The sequence below is a fragment of the Podarcis liolepis genome (genome assembly GCF_965112155.1).
Source record: "Podarcis liolepis genome assembly, chromosome: W".
NCBI lineage: Eukaryota > Metazoa > Chordata > Lepidosauria > Squamata > Lacertidae > Podarcis > Podarcis liolepis.
Window position 1 is genome coordinate 36193509 of NC_139568.1, and position 14963 is coordinate 36208471.

Consider the following 14963-nt stretch of genomic DNA (forward strand, 5'->3'; position numbering starts at 1 on the left):
ACCATTCTCTTAGAGTTAGTTTTTCCATTATTAATGCCTTAGTTTCATACTTGGATGCTTCATATATAGTTAGTGCGGATGAATAAAGTATACCTGATGATTACTTAGAGGTGCTTAGCTTTCCTTTAAAGCAAATAATGGGTACAATGATGGAGTTTTCTGCTTCTCACAATTCCTTTGTCAGCTGAGTTTCTTCCAAACCTCTAATCTATTTTTGAAAAGAGTCTTGGTAATAGTAATAATAAGCAATAATGGGAATATTGTTGGCTCTGTACCGTGCCATGCTAATGAGTACTCCTTTTTATTTTAATGTTTTCTTGTTTAAGGAGAAATATATTAGTTTGCTCCCTTCCTTGCTAACTTTCCTGCTGTGGAATTCTTGAAAACTGGCAAATTTTAGCCATTAAACAGGAACTTTGAATAGAAAGCATGTATTAACAATATCCCCAATCTTCCCTAGGCAGCATGGCCAGTGGTCAAGGATGATGGGGACTGGCCTCCAGAGGACCAAAGATTCTCCATTCCTGGTGCAGGTAGAAGAATTGTAATTATTCCACCACAGGGAAAAATAATACATAGTGTGTGTGTGTGTGTCACAATTCATCATGCTGTTTTGTGTCAACATAAGCTGAGTTCTTTTCTATTCTTGCTGGATGTTCAAGAAACTGCCAGTGTAACGAGATGTCACACACAAGGATGTCAACTCTTAGTGAAGCTGTTGAGAGCGTTTCAATTTTAGAGGGTGGTTGAAGGCAAAAATTGGGAGACTTCATAGTGAAAATGGAGCGAATGCCCACCTTTTAAATTTGTTTTTAAAATAACGTTTCTATCTGTCAGATTGAAGAGCATCTTGAAAACATGACTGCCATGAACAAGCACACAAGCAGCTAATAATGCAAACAGCAAGACTCTCTATATGGTTTGTCTCCCGCCTCTCAATGGCTCTTTAACTAACCTTTTGATTTGGGGTCCTTTGTATGACACCATATGCAGCTTTATTATTTGGATCTGAACAGGATGCAGGTACCTTTCCCTTTCAAGATATTGTGTGATAATTTTACTTTTATTTAAGTAGAAACTGCTTTACCAGTCTGATGCTGGGGTCACACAAACCCCAATTAGATGGTGGTGGTGATGTTTGAAAGATTTGCTTGACTGACCCCAAATTAATATAAAGAGGATGAAATTGTCTTGAGGAAGATTGTTGATTGTACAGGGGTAGAAGTATACAGGAATGATGAATGGGGGGGGGTCAGAGTTGTCGAGCAGCAGTCCTTTACTGAGCCTGTCAGGCCCCACCACAACCCAGGTAAAGAGAAGCAGGGCAGGGCCCTTCAGGCTATCAGCAGGTCAGTCCTGGGCAACAGCAGCAGCAGCGGTTTGAAATTTCAGAAAAGAAATTGATACTTTCCCCCCTAATGTACATATTTTTCAAGATTCAAAAAGCAAGAGAATAAGAATTGGGTCGCTATCCATGGCCGCTTCTTAAGACCAAAGAGAAGCAGAAAGACCAGACGCCTCCACCGCCCTCACTTCCGATTGGACGCTGTGCCAATGACACATTTGTTGACTTTTCTGGCCAAGCGGATGGTATGTTGCACGGAATTTCATATTGGTAAAAAGTAATGTTGTCCAATGTTATATGATATCATTATATGATACGAGTCCCAATCTTCCTTTAACGCACTCACCAAGGCCTCTCATTACCTGGAACATTAATGATCCAGGCTCACTCCCAAATAGGAGATGGGTTTGGAAAGAATTTAAAAGAGACAGAAAGAGATTTTAATTCAGGAAATTCACCAGAGGAGCTACCGTTGATTTTTGCGCATATTTCCTAAGCACAAAAAAGGTTGTGTTTTGTATTTCTTAGTTCCTAGCACACTCCCCAGTCCTATATGCCTGTCTGCAGAGTTAGTTTCACTCATGCTGTCAGGCGACTAAGTTTGCCCTGACTCTCTTCAATTTCCCTGGCATTGGTGCTCTATGGCCAAAGGATGCTGCTTCTTGCATCTGTTCACTCACTGTAGTAATGACCGCTCCCCGCTTAAAACGGGGGGCGCCCTTTGCGGGGACGCGTGCAGCCCCTAGATCTGGAGCGGCCCCAACAGCATAGGCTTGGCTTTTCCTTCCCTCAGGTGGGATACCTGGAGGTCTCCGCCTACCTCAGTCAGTTGTCCAATCCCACCTGGGGGAAGCGTTGCCAAGGAGACCAGGCCAGGTAGGGGAGGGATTACCTGCCCACACAATAGAGGGAGGATCTTACCTAGGAATCCTCACTTGGCTTCAGAGCTTCTCCCACCCTACCCACCCTCAGTTAATGTCTTATTTTGCAGGTTAACTTTTCTTCACAGGTATGCGGGCGCTGCTACGTTAAGGTCGCTGTTAAAGGGCCGGAAAGGAATTTCCCTGCATTGGCAGGTTTCGCCTTTCCCGTAGCAAAACGTCACAACTTTGGCGGTATCAGGCCTTGGGCGGAATCCTTTTGTCCATCTTCCTCTTGCGGCGGCGATACCAGGGTTCCCCGTTAAAGGGGTTTTCTGAAGGGAGGCTTTGGCCGTACACCGAAAGGTCGTCATTGCTCTCTCCTGCGGCGGCGGCGTTACGGGGGCGGCCATCTCTGCTTGAACATATGTTCTCCAGAGCCGGCCCATCCCCCCCCCCCCACACACACTGGATAACCCTGATGCTCCCTAGGTCCCCGGCTGGGGACCGGGGAGGGAGAACGCCCAATGCCTGAGCCAAGGTCTACCCACATTTGAAATTTAATAAAGTTGTGGCCAATTTAATCCCATAGCACGTTGTCTTGAGTCGTTATTCCACATGACGGGGGGACCGTGCAGGATCTGGGGACTCCGCCTGTCCACGCAATGCCAACTTTCCCCACTTAGGCAAGTTAGAACCAGGGCTTTTTCTCAGCTGGAACTTGCTCGAACAGATCCAGCACCTCTCAGGTGGGCACCATTAGAGAACAAGGGAAGTGTTTGTGAATTCTGGCACTTTTTAAAAAATAGAAAAAATATTAAACGCGTAACAAAACATGAAGCTGAAATATATTGACCAGACACAATTTCAACGAGTAACAGGTTTTTTTTAATAATTCACATATGTAGTAAAAAGGTGCCATCATGCCATTCTGTGAGCTATGGTAAAATAGCATGCATATCTGCAGCAAAGCAAAAGGGAAAAGTGCCCCATTTCTGCTTTCAGTTGTATATTAGGAATCAGTTTTGTGATCTTTATGATACAAAAAGCTAACCATTTTTTTTAAGCAGCAACCCAAATATAACTATGAAACAAAAGGTATCAAGAACTATACAACCACTACACCTCATTCGGATGCTGTGCCAATGAAGTAGTTCATTTATTAACTTATTAAAAGAAAAGCCACTCCTAATATATTTTCCCTTTTTATGTTTTAAAGTAATTTTTGTTGAGTTTTCCATTAAATCATATTCACATTTTGTTACATAATTCTATGACTTAATATATAAGAGCATCGACCTCTTTCTGACTTCCACATAACTTTCCATATTCTTCGCATTTCTATAAGCACTTATTTACCCTTTGTCAAATTATAATATTTCACCTTATTATCGGTAAATCAGTTCCTTATAGTTACATTACAAAACATTTCAATTCAAGCCTACAAACGTTTTCAAATGTTTACAATTTTCTTTCATAAATGTGTTCCAGTCCTTTGGAAACAGTTCGTCACGCTGATTCCGGATTATGTCTTCGAACTCCATCATCTTGAGCTGCCAGTCTTCCAGTGTTGGAAGTTCCTGCTGCTTCCATTTCTGAGCCAGAAGTGTCCTTGCAGCCATTGTGGCATACATAAACATGTTTACATCACTTTTATGTATTTCCTCACCAATTAAGCCTAATAGAAATGCCTCTGGTTTTTTATTAAAATTATATTTCAAAACCTTTTTTAACTCGTATATTATGTCCCAGAAGGCTTTCACTTTAGAACAAGTCCACCACAGATGGAGGAAGTTCCCCTCCTTCTCCTTACACTTCCACCAATTTTTGTCTTGATTTCTATACATCTTAGCAAGTTGGGCATGTCTAATATACCATTGATACATCATCTTAAATATATTTTCTTTGAGTGACACACATGCTGTGAATTTAATTGTTTCGGTCCACAGTTTTCTCCACCTTTTAAAATCAATATTGTGCCCTAAATCCTGGGCCCACCTAATCAGAACACTTTTTACCTCTTCATCCTTTGTGTGCCACTCCAGTAGTAACTGATACATTTCCGACAGTATTTTCATTTTACTACCCAGCAATTCTGTCTCCAATTTAGATTTGCTACTTCCAAATCCGTTTCTTTTATTATCCTCTCTAAACACATCTTGTAACAATCGGTTACCTTTCCTCTTAGTTCTTCGAATGTCTTTAACTTTGTTTTATTATCACTTCCATCAGCAAGTCTTTGTATGTCGCCCATTCAGTTCCCATATTTATTTATTTTTTTGACTGCAAAAGCCTCCAGAGGTGAGAGCCACCTCGGAGTTTTGCATTCCAATAATGTTTTATGTCTGCTCCACACCTCATACAATGATTTTCTAATAGTATGGTTCAAAAACCCTCTGTGCATTCTGACCATTCTGACCACAGGTAGGCGTGCCACGCGAATCTGTTGTCAAATCCCTCCAAATCCAATATATCTGAATTATCTAAGGTTATCCTGGGTGGCGCTGTGGGTAAAACCTCAGTGCCTAGGACTTGCCGATCGCATGGTCGGCGGTTCGAATCCCCGCGGCGGGGTGAGCTCCCGTCGTTCGGTCCCAGCTCCTGCCCACCTAGCAGTTCGAAAGCACCCTTAAGTGCAAGTAGATAAATAGGTACCGCTTTACAGCGGGAAGGTAAACAGCGTTTCCGTGTGCTGCTCTGGTGGTTCACCAGAGCAGCTTCGTCACGCTGGCCACGTGACCCGGAAGTGTCTGCGGACAGCGCTGGCTCCCGGCCTCTAGAGTGAGATGAGCGCACAACCCTAGAGTCTGTCAAGACTGGCCCGTATGGGCAGGGGTACCTTTACCTTTTACCTTATCCATTCTCTCAACCAACAAAAACACGCCGCCTTGTGGTAAATTTTTAGATCTGGCAGGGAAAAACCGCCTCTTTCTTTTGCATCTGTCAATATTTTATACTCAATTCTTGGCTTTTTAACCTGCTAGATAAATTTAGACAATCTTCTTTGCCATACATTAAATTGTTTTGTTCCACTGATAACCGGAATTGTCTGAAATCAAAACAGCAGTCTCAGTAACACGTTCATTTTGATAGTTGAGAATCTACCCATCATTGATAATTTCATTCTTATATATACTTATATTCTTTTGAGCCTACACCAATCCCCTTTATTTCTTTTGTTGCTTCTATTTTCCTCAACAGGACCTCTAGTATTGTTATAAATAACAATGGCGATAGCGGGCACCCCTGTCTGGTTCCCTTTGTTATCTCAATTTTGTCTGTGAAGTTATTATTAACTATCAATTTAGCATATTGTTCCGAATAAATAGCCCGAATACCATTTAAACGTTTTTCACCGATATCCATAAATTCTAAATTTCTTTTCATAAAATGCCAAGACACATTATCAATTTTTTTTTCAGCATCCAGAAACATTGGGGCGGCTTGTTTGTCTCTCCTGGAGTCCAGATATTCCATTATATCAATTATATTTCTTTCTCTCCCCCCCCCCACGGAATAAATTTATTCACAGGAAAAAAAGGTGCGTGGGTTTTTTAAAAAGTGAAATCACTCTCATCATTTATTAAGTTAAAAAACAGCAATTGAAAAGCACCGATCAGACATTGCATTTCGAAGCCTCCATCGCAAACTCAAATCTGGTTGCAATTTTTTGGGGGGAGGGGAAGGATCTTGGCTTTTTAAAAAGGGATTCGGCATTCGGGGAATTCCAAGATGCAGGATAGAGACGCATTCGGGGTGGGCTAAAGACCTCAAGGGGTCCCACTCTGACATTTGGAAATCTCTCCTCTCCTAGGGCTCCCTTCTGGCTAGCCTAAGGGAGGAGGGAGGGGCGGGGCTGGCTGCCCTGGCGTTGGGAGATGGGGGCCACATGGGGAGAGAACGGGGTGTCAAGGGGCCATGGCGATCCAGCCGAGGATGAGGAGGGAACCACCATACGGGGCTGCCTTGGTCAGGATCGGGTCCCCTGTCACGGCGTGGTAATACAGGGCGCCAGAGAACATCCCCATGCCCAGAGACAGGATGCTGCCAGCCATCATGGGATAGCGGCAGTGGGGCACAGCCAGGAGGGCCAGGCTGTGGAGGAAGTGGTATTTGTTGGCCATCTCGTAGAGCTCTTTCAAGTCGTCATCTCGGTCGCTGCGACGGAAATCGTGAGCCCCGTAGGCGGCCGCCCCGACGGCTGCAGCCCCGCTCAGCGCAACAAGCCGTCAGAAAAACGCCCCGGCGCCCGACATATCAATTATATTTCTAACATTGTCCTTCATCTGTCTACCAGGTAGAAATCCAGTTTGGTTCTTTCCAATCTCCTCTCCAAATACATTTTTAAGTCTATTGGCCAATATACTGGCAAATAATTTGTAATCATTATTTAGGAGCGAGATTGGCCTATAATTTTTCACCTGCCTTATGTCCGTGTCTTGTTTGGGAATTAGTGCAATATGGGCTTCTTTCCAAGTAATATATTTTCTTTTTTTAAGAGGAAAAACACATTGGTTTAAAACGTTATATATTTCCAGCCTGATGTGTTGTTGTTTTTGAAGCCAAATTCAATGGAAATGCATTGTTTGAAGAGTGAATAGATGTATATGCAGAATATGTAAACGTGCACTGTGAAAGCTTTGTAATATTACTTTTGTGATTTTGGGTAATGTCAGGGAACTGCCATCGGAGGGACAGGTGGTGGAGGGGCTCAGGGAGGAAGGAAGAGACTCAACAGCTGAAGCAGGAACCAGCAGGGGGAGGAGTGGATCTCTGAGGGAATGCGAGCAGGAGGGAGGGCTCAGAGATGCTTCCAGCGAGAACAGTGGGGAGGTATCTGAAGCTCCCATAGGGAGACCCACGCCTCGCCGGAAACTGTCACGCCGTGAGTCCAGAAGGCGGGTTTCCGTTAAGGAGCTCTTATGTTGGAGACGATTCCGAAAACAACCACTGTCGGAATCTACAAGTGACTAGGGCAGACATGTTTGTGGAGCTCTGTCACACACAGAGGTTTGTGGAGTGGCACAAACTCTGAGGGAGCACGATTTTACGCACAAGCAGCTAATCATCCCATCACAGCATTCCGACAGTCTTTGTAAGCTGTTTGTGCAGGAGCAGGCATCATGAGCGACCCAGCCGGAACCGAAGGAGCAGGGGTTGGAGCTGGTCCAAGCTTGGAAGAAAGGTACCGAGCGTTGGAAATCCAACTTGCGCTGCAGACGGCGAGGCTTGAGGAGAGAAGGGCTCAGGATGCAGACAAGAAGGGGAGAGCCACCCAGTTCACCAGAAAGGTACCAGGATTGGTGCAGAAGTTTGGGGGGGGGACCCCAAGGACTACCATGCCTTTAGGACAGAGATGCAATATGCCCTTAATGTGCAGTTTGATGAATTCCCTGATGAGGAATCGCGAGTTGCTTTCGTGATTGGGCATCTTGAGAGGGGGGCAAGGGACTGGGTTCGACCCCTGATGGCAACGCACAATGACGTCCTAAAGGACACCATGAAGTTCTTTCGTGCAATGGATATCATGTTTTCCAGTGATATTGAGGAGGGAGTGGTGCGCAGACAGCTAATGGCTTGCAAGCAGGGGAGCGGATCTGTCCGTGAGTACTGGACTGAGTTTACCATGCTGGTTCACAGATTGGGGTGGGATTTATCGGCGGCACCCATTCAGATGCTATTTGAAGAAGGTCTTTCTTCGGCTGTGAAAGACGAACTGTCCCGGAGCCCCAGGGCGGGGTCTATGGATCAGCTGACCAAATCTGCGCTGACCATAGGAGCGCGCCAGGAGGCAAGAGCCTTGGAGAGGCGGGAAGGTAAAGGGGAACGTTGGAAGGAGTTCCGCATTCCAGACATTCCTGAGCCAGCTTTCCCGCCGGCAGAGCCGATGGAAATCGGAACAGCGCGCGCGCGCGCAGTTTCAAAGCCCAGCGAAGGGGGTAGGAAGGAGGGAAAAGGCGCCCGGAAATGCTATCTCTGCCAACAGCCAGGTCACTTTGCCAGAGTCTGCCCCCAGAGGAAGGAATGGCAAGGAATGGTGGGAGCTGTTGAGGGAGGAGTGGAAGAGATATCGGAGCAAGTAAAAGCCAACGCCTGGCTGCCACCGTCAGGGCACAGCAGCCAGGCCAAAGAGCAGTGAAAGTGCCCACGCCAGAACCCCCCAAACCTGCCCTAGTGATAGAGGTGTCACTAGAGTTGCAAAACGGATACCCTCTGAAGATTAAGGCGCTGTTGGACTCAGGCAGCTCCTGCAATTTCATGAGCAAGGAGTTTGCAGCTGAACACCAGATACAGACGATCCCTTTAAGCAACCCCCTACAGGTGACCACGATCGATGGCAGGGAGCTGTTGGGAGGGGAAGTCAGCTTGCAGACCGTCCCAATGACAATGAAGGTGGCAAGGCACACGGAACTGATAGCGTTTAATGTGGCTACCTTGGGAGGGGCTCCCATTATTTTGGGGATGAGCTGGCTGGCGTTACATGATCCACTGGTGGGCTGGCATCAGAGAGTGGTTTCCTTTGGTTCCGCACATTGCTTAGAACACTGCAGGGAGGGAAAGGGTTCAGCAGGAGCCCAAGCTACCCTAGCAGGGACGGAAGTAACGGAGAAAGTGAAGGTACCACAACAATACGCAGATCTTAGCGACGTGTTCAGCGAAAGGGAAGCTGACCAACTACCCCCACATAGACCCTTTGATTGTCAAATCAATTTACTCCCTGGGGCACAGCTTCCTGTAGGCAAGTTGTATGCCATGTCAGACAGAGAAATGCAGGAGTTACGAGAATTCATTGACAAGAACCTGAAGAGGGGTTTCATCAGAGAGTCAAGGGCAGTGGGGGGGAGTCCAGTGTTTTTTGTGGATAAAAAAAACACGGACAAGCCGAGACTTGTGTGTGATTTCAGGGCCTTAAACGCAGTGTCAGAACCATTGGCCTTTCCCATGCCTAGAATAGATGACATTTTGAACAGGGTGCGGAAGGGAAAGATTTTTACCAAGCTGGACCTAAGGGGGGCGTACAATCTGATACGTATAAGGAAAGGGGATGAATGGAAAACCACCATGTTCACCCCTTTGGGGGCATTTGAATATCTCGTTATGCCATTTGGATTACAAGCAGGCTCAGCGTGCTTTCAATCGCTGATGAACCACGTACTAGGGCCTTTGCTTTACAAGAATTGTGTGGCCTTCCTGGATGATGTGTTGGTGTATTCTGAGAATGAGGAGCAGCATGTGAGAGACGTCAGAGAAGTGTTGTGCAGGCTGCTAGACAACCGGCTGTGGGTGAAACTGGAGAAGTGTCAGTTTCATACCAAGGAGGTGGAGTTCCTGGGGTACCGCCTGTCAGACAAGGGATTGGCTATGGATCCCGGCAAGGTCCAGGCAGTGCTGGAATGGAAAACTCCCAAAACAAAGAAGGATGTGCAGAGGTTCCTAGGGTTTGGGAACTTTTACCGTAAGTTCATCCGAAACTTTGCCCACCTGACGGCGCCCATAACGGACTGTCTCAGCAGTAAGAAGAAATTTGTTTGGACTGAGGAGGCGGAGCGAGCTTTTGAGCAGCTAAAAAGGGCCTTCGCCTCTGAAGAACAACTTCTGCATGTGGATTTACAAAAAAAGATGAGAGTCGAAACAGACGCATCAGACAGAGCCATTGGGGCGGTGCTTCTCCTGCAGCCAGGGGGGGAGGAGTCAGAGTGGAGACCGTGTGCTTTCTTTTCGCGAAAGCTGAACAAATCCGAGAGGAACTACACGGTGTACGATCGAGAACCTCTTGCTATCCATGAGGCTTTTCGGAGATGGAGGCACCTGCTGATTGGCGCACAACATAAGGTGCAAGTGTGCACTGACCACAAGAACCTAGAGTATTGGAGAATGGCACGAGTGCTCAACCAACGGCAGTTGAGATGGGCCCAGGAGTTCTCCAGATTTAACTTTGAGATTTGTTATGTGCCAGGCCCAGAGAACGTTAGGGCGGACGCTCTCTCACGTAAACCTGAATATTTGGAGGGGGAGGGAGCACCCGAAGAGAGACATGTCATTCCAGAGGACCGCTGGGTGTGTGGGGCGGCATTGGTGGGGCAAAGAGAACTGGTAGAGGGAACGGAGAACGATGAATACGCACAGGACAAACTCAGGGGACTCAGGAGGGAGGGAGATAAACCCGGAGGTTTTGAGGAGAGAAACGGGGCGTTGTACTACAAGGGAGCGTTATATATACCTGAAGGAGAGTTGAGGGGGAAGGTACTCAAGCAGCTGCACGATAGCCCCACAGCGGGGCATTTTGGGCAACACAGAACCATGTGGCTGGTGACCAGGGAATTTTGGTGGCCTAAGGTCAGGGAAGACGTGCGGGAGTATGTGAGGAGTTGTGACCAATGCCAGCGAGCCAAAGGGGAAAGGCGGGCGCCGGCAGGGTTATTAGAACCGCTACCCACACCAGAAAGACCATGGGAAGCAGTGGCTATAGATTTCATGACTGATCTGCCAAGGTCCAGAGGGAAAACAGCCATCATGGTTGTGGTAGACCTGTTAACCAAAATGGCACACTTTATAGCCTGCTCGCATGCGGTCACGGCAGAAGAAACCGCTAAATTGTTTGTAGAAAATGTGTTTAGGTTGCATGGCGCCCCCTTGAGGGTGGTTTCAGACCGGGGGAAACAATTTACTTCCAGGTTCTGGAGGAAGCTCATGAGCTTACTGCATGTAGAGGTAAATTTCTCGACTGCCCGGCATCCTGAAACCAATGGGCAGGCGGAAAGAGCCAATGGCATCCTCCAACAATATTTGAGGTGTTACGTCAATGACAGAGAGAATGATTGGGTGGAGAAGTTGGCATTGGCGGAATTTGCCTACAACAATGCGGAGAACGTGTCCACGGGGATGAGCCCCTTTTTGGCAAATTACGGGTGCCATCCCAGGGCTTTCCCAGGGGGGGAAGGGGAGAGATGGAGCGTTCCAGCTGCCGAACAGTTCGTAGAAGAAATGGAAGCTATCCATCGCCAGCTCCAACTTAACTTAGACAGGGCCAAGGAGGAATATAAGAGGCAGGCAGACAAACACAGGAGAGAAGGTGAAACCATTAGGGTGGGGGACCAAGTGTGGCTGTCAACCCAAGGGTTACCCTTCAAAGGGGGTTGTAAGAAGTTAAGACCCAAAAGACTGGGCCCATTTGAAATCACACAACAGGTCAATCCAGTGGCTTTCAGACTCCGGTTACCGAACCACATGAAGCTGCACCCAGTTTTCCACAGGTCATTGCTGTCACTGTATAAAGGGGACAGAGAAGGGAGGGTCACTCGGGGACCAGCAATGGAGGAAAGGGAACAAAGCTACAATGTAGCGGAGATCCTCGATTCCAGGTGGAAGGGAGATCAAGTAGAGTATTTGGTAATGTGGGAAGGGGAACCGGAGTCGGAAAACACCTGGGTTAGGGCAGAGGATGTCAATGACGAAGTTTTAATAGAAACTTTTCATCAGAGGTTCCCACGTAAACCTCAGCCTGTAGCGAGGTTCCGGAGGGAATACTTTGCCACCACCGACGAAGAAGAGGAGTTGGAGGGGTTCACAGATTCCGAGGAGGAGGAGGATTCAGCGAGCCAGGACGGTGATCGATGGAGGGAATTGTTCGAGACGTCTGAAGATGAAGAAGATTCTTTTCGGGGTTTTACCTCTTCACCTCCCAGAGGAGAGGAAATGGGAGGGGGTGAGGGGGGCCCTGGAGGGGAGGTGGATGTCAGGGAACTGCCATCGGAGGGACAGGTGGTGGAGGGGCTCAGGGAGGAAGGAAGAGACTCAACAGCTGAAGCAGGAACCAGCAGGGGGAGGAGTGGATCTCTGAGGGAATGCGAGCAGGAGGGAGGGCTCAGAGACGCTTCCAGCGAGAACAGTGGGGAGGTATCTGAAGCTCCCATAGGGAGACCCACGCCTCGCCGGAAACTGTCACGCCGTGAGTCCAGAAGGCGGGTTTCCGTTAAGGAGCTCTTATGTTGGAGACGATTCCGAAAACAACCACTGTCGGAATCTACAAGTGACTAGGGCAGACATGTTTGTGGAGCTCTGTCACACACAGAGGTTTGTGGAGTGGCACAAACTCTGAGGGAGCACGATTTTACGCACAAGCAGCTAATCATCCCATCACAGGTAAAATTGATGGATGAAGAAAGTGTTGAACTAAAAGCAAACTGTGTGCTTAACTTGTGTTTGTATCTTTTCGTTTCTAAAGGGACCTTTACAAATTGAATTTAAAATAAACAAGCAAACTCCAAAATTAAAAAAAAATATAGAAAAAATAATATTGGTTGGAGCTTTTCTCTGCTTCCTCTAGCTACTCTCCCACAATATATACTGCCGGGGAGGACAAAGCATATGCACAGCTTTGCCACCCATCTCTCAATATGCCCTATACATTTTACTTCTGGTTGGGCTGGAGCTGGCATTTTTCTGATGTCTGCACGTTCTGTCATTGTTGCCTCAAAGCCAATAATATTTATGCTTTAAAAATGCAGAGGAAAAGAACGATAATAGTTATTTTATATGGGTACATGGACAAAGTCTTGTTTGCTATGGCAAGTAAAAATTGCACAAAAGAAGAAAAGGTAATTCCACCACACTTAAGAAATCCATCTTAATATCATTCATAGAGCAATAAATAGCATTAAGTGGGCCAATCCAGACATAGATCATACAACCCTAAACCACTTGGAGACACAAGATGGATTTTGTTCCAGTCAAACAAATCACTTATTTTCTAAGGGAGCAATATTTACAGCAGTGGAAGGGGAACAAATTAACACTATTTTCAGTATAGAAAAGGCCCAGGGGTGGATTTAAGAAGTATAGGCACATCGATCCCACCCACCCCTCACACCCTTTATTTATTTTTTATTAATGAGAACCTGCAAATCCACTGTTTTATGGAATTGTAGTTGAACAAGGGAAACAAGAAAATAGTATTGCCGCTCTCTTTTATTGGTTTTGTTAAAATAGGATTTTCCATTCTGACTGGCCAATTTGACTGCAGCAGCCTGCTGCTGATATTATGGATAATGTTTTCTGAATGAAACTTGGATCAGAATGTTATGCCGTCCTGCATTTCAGATGGAAATAGGAACACTCTTCCTGGCCCAGTCAATTACCACCACCCCCGCTACTTTTTATCAGCCAAGAAGGGCAAGAGTCCGAAGCACAAGTCGTTGCCCTGACTAATACAAACACCTTGTCCACATCCTCAAGCCTTACTATCTGAAAATTATCCAAAACAACAGGACTAGACAGTGCTCTGGACACCCATGAGACTCATCTGCTATAACAGCAGAGTCAAGATCCCAGCGGATGCAAGTGGTTTTATCCTCAAAATGCTTTGCAAACAAGTCACAGTGCTTACACATAGCTACCATTGGTTCCACCACCTCCTTGAGTCGGACTGTCTTTCTTCTTCATTAGCGATCACTTGTAGCTGAGTATACTGCTATCTTCAGTACCACTATGTATGCTTAATGATGAGCCCACACCACTGTTCAGTTGTATTCAGCCAGATCTTTCCTCCATCTTTCAACTTGTTTCCTTTGCCTAAGTTCTGCAGTATACCAAGGAGTCAAGTGGGAGAGGATGCTCAGAAGTGATCATGTCAAAAGCCTGAGCCATTCAGATGTTCCAGAGGCTGGCCAGGGCTTTGATAGGAGTGCCAGTCATATCACAGAAAAAAACCTCAGCGTTACCTGGAAACCCATTAGATACACCAGCCTCCAGAGGCGGATAATCCTAATAGGTCCCTTGCCTCTAGAAAGTTGAAAAGTGGTGTTATGTACTGAGCTGAATAGGATCCAAAATGCAGCAGTCTGATTGGTCCTAGAACAATAGGCTCCAAAATGCAGCAGTCTGATTGGTCCTAGAACAATAGGATTCAGAATGCAGCAGTCTGATTGGTCCTAGAACAATGCAGCAGTATGATTGGTTGGCAGGAGCCACCCAATCCAGCTCCAGATAGAAGTGAATCCACAACCCAATTGGCCTACAGGAGAATTCCGGAATTAGCCAATCACGTGCAGCCCATTGTGTAAATAATGTATATAAAGCAGATACTTTGAGGGGACTTCCATTCCCTCCTCACCACCATGAGCTGAATAAAGAGCATGAAATCCACTCTCGACTCTGAGTATATTTCACTGGCGACGAGGATGGGATCCCGCTGAGCTGACCACCACACACAGCACCGCGGCACCGCCACCTGCCGCACCGCTGCCTCGCACCGTGTATCCAGGCTTCAGCTCCAGGACCCAAGGAACTAAGAACGGCAACCAACAGCAGCTTCTCGCCGTTCAACCCAGCATCCGGAGACTGGGAAGCGTATGTGTCAGGGTTTCAGGAGCAGAGGCGAGGGCAAGGGAGGAAACAGAGAGCGAGGGGGAGGAGTCCGAAGAAAAGATGAGTGATGACGACGACCCGAGATCTCCGAGTCTTTCCAGTGAATCAGAAGATTCACAGAAAGGAGCGCCAGTGGCCAGAGCAAGGGGGGAGCCTAGGGGGACACCCCAGGAAGAAGGGTCCAGAGGGGGTTCAGAGGGCAGCAGTTGGAAATCGGGGCCAGCGTCCCCAACAGAGCGCAGTGGAGAGGAAGGGCGCCAGGTATCGAGCTCCGGAAGCTCGCCGCAGGGGGGAGGGCATGAGTCAGGAGTGGCCACACCTCCATCAGGGAGCGAAGAAACGGTCAAGCGGAAAGTGGAAGGTTGGGCGCGCGCGCCAAGTTCAAATGCACA

The 14963-nt window shown here is 47.0% G+C and overlaps 1 pseudogene across 1 annotated transcript; it reads right to left on the minus strand.

Annotated features, from left to right (window-relative positions):
- Positions 1-5998: 5998 nt before the first annotated feature.
- Positions 5999-6461, minus strand: LOC310697798 (transmembrane protein 256 homolog; annotated as a pseudogene). The gene has a single exon. The product of its transcript is annotated as a transmembrane protein 256 homolog (transcript).
- Positions 6462-14963: the final 8502 nt, after the last annotated feature.